Source organism: Stomoxys calcitrans, chromosome 3, assembly GCF_963082655.1.
Source record: "Stomoxys calcitrans chromosome 3, idStoCalc2.1, whole genome shotgun sequence".
NCBI lineage: Eukaryota > Metazoa > Arthropoda > Insecta > Diptera > Muscidae > Stomoxys > Stomoxys calcitrans.
In genome coordinates this window covers 99,759,047-99,765,390 of record NC_081554.1, presented here as the reverse complement: position 1 = coordinate 99,765,390, position 6,344 = coordinate 99,759,047, and the positions used below count along the sequence as shown (strand labels likewise).

Genomic DNA, 6,344 nt, shown 5'->3' with positions numbered 1-6,344 from the left:
GTCGGCAAACATGACCGGCGTGGGGGGTGTTTTGGGGGATGGGCGGCCACTCAGTGAGTTGGCCTTGAAAATATATATCGGATTCGTGTTCCACTTTAAAAACCCTCTTATTTGAGCCTCATATTGCAATAGTCAGAAAATACTTAATATTTGGGTGGTGCTGTGGGGGTGGCGTGCCCCCATAGACACTTTCCCCGAATATTGATATCAAAGTCGTGCTTTACTCCCAAAGACCTTTCATTGGAGCCCCATATTGCTATGGTCGTAAATTTGTCTCCTTTGGGGGATGTTTTTGGTGAGATCGGCCCCCAAACACTTGGTCCCATATTTGGATATCAGATTCGTATTCTATATTCAAATACCTTTTATTTAAGCCCCATATTCCCATAGTCAAAAAATAAGTCCATTTTGGGGGGTCTTTTGGGGAAGGGGTGGACCCCCAGAAACGTGGCCCCACATTTGGATATCAGATTCGTATTCTACTCGCAAATAACTTTCATTTGAGTCCCATATTGGCATGGTCGGCAAAAATGTCCAATTTAGGGGTGTTTTGAGGCTTGGTTGGCCCCCTAGCACTTAGTGCGACAATTAGATATCAGATACGTTTTCTTGTCCTAAATACCTTTCATTTGAGTCCCATATTGCCGGGATTGGTCTAAATATATGTTTGGTAGGTTTTAGGGTGGGACAGCCTCCCTAGGTACCCCATCCGCAATTTGGATACTAAATTTTTTATTTTTAGGGTACTCTATGAGAGCACACATGATTTCGGTTAAAGCGCACCACCCATCCCCGAGATCTGGCGCTTCTGAAAATTAGAGTAAGGGGGAGGTGTCATTATGCACCATCTGTGAAAATTTCATGAAAATCGGTTCAGCCGTTTCTGAGTCTATAAGGAACACACAAACATAAAACAAACAAACAAACCTACACACAAATTGATTTTTATACCCTCCGCCATAGGATTGGGGGTATACTAATTTCGTCATTCTGTTTGTAACTACTCGAAATATTCGTCTGAGACCCCATAAAATTCATGATCGTCGCGAGATTTTAGGTCGATGTAGCCATGTCCGTCCGTCCGTCTGTCTGTCGAAAGCACGCTAACTTCCGAAGGAGTAAAGCTAGCCGCTTGAAAGTTTGCATAAATACTTCCTATTAGTGTAGGTCGGATGGTATTGTAAATGGGCCATATCGGTCCACGTTTTGATATAGCTGTCATATAAACCGATCATGGGTCTTGACTTCTTGAGCCTCTAGAGTGCGCAATTCTTATCCTATTGGAAAAAAATTTTGCACGACGTGTTTTGTTATGATATCCAACAACTGTGCCTAGTATGGTTTAAATCGGTTCATAACCTGATATAGCTGCCATATAAACCGATCATGGGTCTTGATTTCTTGGACCTCTAGAGTGCGCAATTCATATCCGATTGAAATGAAATTTTGCACGACGTGTTTTTTTATGATATCCAACAACTGTGCCTAGTATGGTTCAAATCGGTTAATAACCTGATATAGCTGCCATATTAACCGATCTGGGATCTTGACTTCTTGAGCCTCTGGAGGTCGCAATTATTTTCCGATTTGCCTGAAATTTTATACGACGGATCCTCTCATGACCATCAACATACGTGTTTAATATGGTCTGAATCGGTCTATAGCCCGATACAGCTCCCATATAAATCGATCTCCCTATTTTACTTCTTAAGCCCCCATAGGGCACAATTCTTATTCGAATTGGCTGATATTTTACACAGGTCTCCAACATAAAATTTGTTTGTGGTCCAAACCAGACCATATCTTGATATCGCTCTAATAGCAGAGCAAATCTTTTCTTATATCCTTTTTTGCCTAAGAAGAGATGCCGGGAAAAGAACTCGACAAATTCGATCCATGGTGGAGGGTATATAAGATTCGGCCCGACCGAACTTAGCACGCTTATACTGGTTATATGTAAGAAGATTATTTCTCTGTTGATTAAATGCGCATTTTTCAAAATCCATTAATAAATGTGGATTTTAGATCAAAAATACAAAATGGGACATATATATCCCATTCGTTCTCAAAGGGTAACAAAGGCTACATCGGATGAAGGTTATATATGGGAACTGTACCTTAATCTGAATCGATTTTGTTCAATATCAACAGCGTTCGTCCTTGGACAAAGAAGTGACTTGTGCAAAATTTTATGACAATCGGACAACAAATTCGACATATACCTTGATCACAAGAATACATGGACAGACGGACAGACATAGCTATCAGGAAGTGATTCTAAGCCTATCGGTATACTTATCAATGGGTCTAGCTCTAGTCCTTCTTAGCGTTTCAAACTAATGCACAATGTTATAATACCCTGTACCACAGTGGTGGTGTAAAGTATAATTACAATTAACAGATAGGTCCATGTATATTTTGCTCCCCCATGTGGAGCTGTTGGCGATTTGATGTCTCTTAAATATCCGTACATAGGTCGGCAAACGTGTTGGCTAGAGTTTTAATCCAATTTATAGTTAACAATTTGAGTCTCACTATGAGAGTCACGAAACCTCAAACAATTTGTTCATACTATATATGATAATTTTGTTTTAAAATTCATATAAAATGCATGCCTCATTCGTATTGGGAGTAAACTGAGCTGATAATTGTAGACTGCTGGACGCCATAATTATAATTGTTTCAGTTATTTATGTCCCCATTTAACGTGACATATTTCCTCGGAATAGCGATACGGATTTCTTTCTCCTGGAGGGTGTAAACATATTAAATGCTCCACCATTATTTAATTATGTAAAGGCGAGTTATGTCCATGACCAGTGTCTTGCAATATGATTTATATCAATCACATGCTGGCAGTCGTTCCCAATAAAATTATGCCATAAAATTCATGGCATTCTGGGCGAAAAAAAGTAAAGAGAAGGAAAAAAAACATTGCTATGAATTTGCTTAGAATGCCACCAATTAATCCAGTTAACAACCTGGGCCCATAACGAGGGATGAATTAACATTTTCGAAATATAAAAGAAGGTTGTGTTATACTGGCTTAACTATGTGTACAAATGGGTCTAACCACTTTAATAATCACGAAACAAGAGTGATTGTTGCATGTCAACCTTTCAACAGCACTCAAACAATTAGGCTAGCGAGTAGAAATAGGTAATTTCTAAGGACTTACCTAACACACCCATCCATCTTCTTTTCCGAGAACCACAACTTAATCACGAAGTTTTGTTGGACGTTGCTGGCCAGTTAGGTCTCGTCATAGCAAAGAAATGCAAAATGAAAATTGTTCGTATCACAATTTGTTGGATGTCAGAAAGGTAGTTTTCGACTTCCCTCCAAAAGTGAGAAAAATGCCTATTACAAAAAAGGTTTAGCCCAAATAAAACATAAATAGTGTAAAAGTGTTTTTTTTTTCAACAGTGGATTAAAACTTTCATGCCAACTAAATGATAAGAGGACTAACCATACAATGGATAATTATCTAAAGCCGATTATATTATAATTGGAATAAATCATATCATATTTATTATACTCTACGAGTCCACCACTGCTGTGGATACCATTACTAAGCGCATTTGTTTGTAACACCCAGAAGAAAAAGAGACAGATCCATTGATAAGTGTACCAGTCGACACAGAATCGCTTTTCCTATGTCTGTCCTTGTGAATTTGTACAAAAAATGCAGATCGCAATTTTCATCTGATCGTCCTCGAATTTTTGCACAGTAATTTTTCTTTTGCTTCGAGTTGACGCCAACTGCAACACAATAAAATTGTTTCAGACTTGGATATAACACCCATATGCATATATATTCGCCAGAATATTTCAGTCCAAATTGCAATCATTTGTTTGGCGATCATGAAATTTGGGATGATGGATTCACTAAAAACTGGTAAATTTCATAGAAGTCGATTTAGATATACAAATTTGCCCATAAACATTAATTAAAGCACGAAGAGCAAAATTCTCACATATCAATGAGTGCTGTTCAATTATGTTTAAGCTGAATGATAAGGCGAACGGCGTGTCTCTTTAGGGAGAAATTTTAAAATGGCATAGTACCTCCCAATAGTCGCCAGCATTAAATGGGACTAACCACTGTGCTACGGTGGCCTCCATGTTGCAGTTGCTTTTATATTAACTGATCTTGCGAATTTACTTCTAAAGACCCAAGAAAGCATAGTGATTATCCAATTAGGCTAAAATTGTGCAAGTGGTGTTTTGTTACGACTTTAAACATTCATGGTAAGTATTATGATCCATATAGCTCCATCGCCTGATAAACCGATCCTCTGATTTGACTTCTTCAACCTCTAGAGGGCGAAATTATTTTAAGATATAGCTGTAATTTTGGTGGGACATGGTGTTTTGTTATGACTTTTTACATACATGTAACATCCATAAAAGCCGATTTTGTCTTTTTTTAAAAAAAAAAAGCCATTTGAAGAGCTTGACTAATGCCATCATTGATGGAGAGTATATAAGGTGCGGCCCAGCCGAACTCAATGCAAGATTTGTTTGTTTATTTCATTCCATTATATTTGCCTTGGATATTAATTTTTTGCCGCTTTTGAATCTATACCGAGCACATAGCAAATTAATTTTTATATATTAAAGGAATTGGTATTGTTGACACCAATATCGCCCTGGGTTGTCTATATGTCCATTTGGGGGATTTTTGAGGGTGGGCGGCTGCTCATAAATTATTATCAAATTGGTAATCTACATTCCTAAACCATTCATTTGTGTCCCATATTATCCAATCGACATAACATTCAAACAGACAAGATTTGAGGTTTTTGGACTGCGGAATCAAGATATCAGATTCGGCCTTCAGATCCTAAAAGTAATTATAATATACTTAGAAAAATTATGGCTCACTAATCTAGTCATTCCTCGAAAAATTTATTTGCAACCTCATAAAGTATATATATGCTGAACCGTCTTGACATTCAAAGTCGATCTAGCTATGTTCGTTCGTCCGACCGTTTGACGAAATCACGATAGCCGTCGAACGAATAACGATATGCGGTTGAAGTTTTGCACATATACTTATTCTTGATGTAGGTCTTTGAGGATTGCCAATGGACCATATCGGTTCGACTTGGGTATAGCTCTCATACGAAACGATCTCCTGTTTTGACATCTTGAGCCCCTCGATGCGGCAATTGTTCTCCTATTTGGCTGAATTTTGCACGCAGTGTTCTGTTATGTGTTCTTCCAAAATCCGTGACCTTCAACTTAGATTAGGTTAGATTGAAAAGAGTGTGCAGACATTAATCCGCCCCATGCCACTATGGACATACACCTAAACCAGTAATCGGCTTGTTGTGAGCTCTAAAAACTATAAAGTAACCTCTAAAAAGAAAATTTTAAGTTAGGAATTTCGTGCTACTTACAAAATCCTTAATTGTTTTTAATGCCACTTCCTTGAGTTGGTTCATGTCTGATATTGTGTCTCCACCTAAGTACTGCTAGCTGTTGGACGCGAAAGCCGGGCAATGACAAAGGAAATGCTCCAACGTCTCATCATCTTCCCTGCATGCCCTACACATGCTATCACTTGCCGCACCGATTTTACATAAGTGAGCTCGTGGTCCTATGTCTCCCGTTTCAGATTTTCGATTCGATCAGATTTTCGGAATACATCGTCACATGCCAGGGCTTGGGCCCGCTTATTAGTGTTGGTGCTACCCCACGAAATGTGGTGAGAGTTCGCATCGCACCCTATTAACACCTCGTTTCCTGTCTGTTTTGCTTTTCTCACCAGCCGTTGCAGCTCCGACGTTGGTGGCGGTGTCGGAGTCGAAAGGCAGATAAAGTGATGCCAGATATGCTCCACTGTCTCCCTGTCTCACCACTGTTGCATCCGACCTTGATAAAATATATAATTCAAATTTTCTATGACAAATAACACAAAGGTAATTTTTATTCCGAAAGCAGGAAAACCCTACTATACGAAGTCGAAAGATTTTCGTCCTATTAGTCTGTCATCCTTATGCTGAAGTCTTTTGAGAAGTTAATAGAAACATATCTTAGGGCAAAGATCCCTGGAGATCGCCTTTCGCGGCAGCAGCATGTATATAGTAAAAGCCCTTCACGACCTAGTCGTATACATAGAGAGTTCTCTCGCTGTCAATTGACAATGAAGGTGCTTTCAATAATGTAAAACCAACGTCAATCATGAAGGTGTTGGAGTTTCTAGGCATCAACTCTACCGTAAGAAAATTTATTATTAACTTACTAAAAGATGCATTACGGCAGGCTTGGATCTGTGGATCTAAAAGGATTGGTCAGCAGAGGAACACCTTAAGGAGGTGTACTGTGTCCTCTACTAT

The 6,344-nt window shown here is 38.9% G+C and overlaps 1 long non-coding RNA gene across 1 annotated transcript; it reads right to left on the bottom strand.

The window, feature by feature from the left end:
- Nucleotides 1-4,420: 4,420 nt before the first annotated feature.
- On the bottom strand, nucleotides 4,421-5,878 carry LOC131996408 (uncharacterized). The gene is made up of 3 exons (XR_009397842.1): nucleotides 5,406-5,878; nucleotides 4,923-5,350; nucleotides 4,421-4,846 (listed from the first exon to the last, which is right to left on the bottom strand). It is a non-coding gene; the product is annotated as an uncharacterized LOC131996408 (long non-coding RNA).
- Nucleotides 5,879-6,344: the final 466 nt, after the last annotated feature.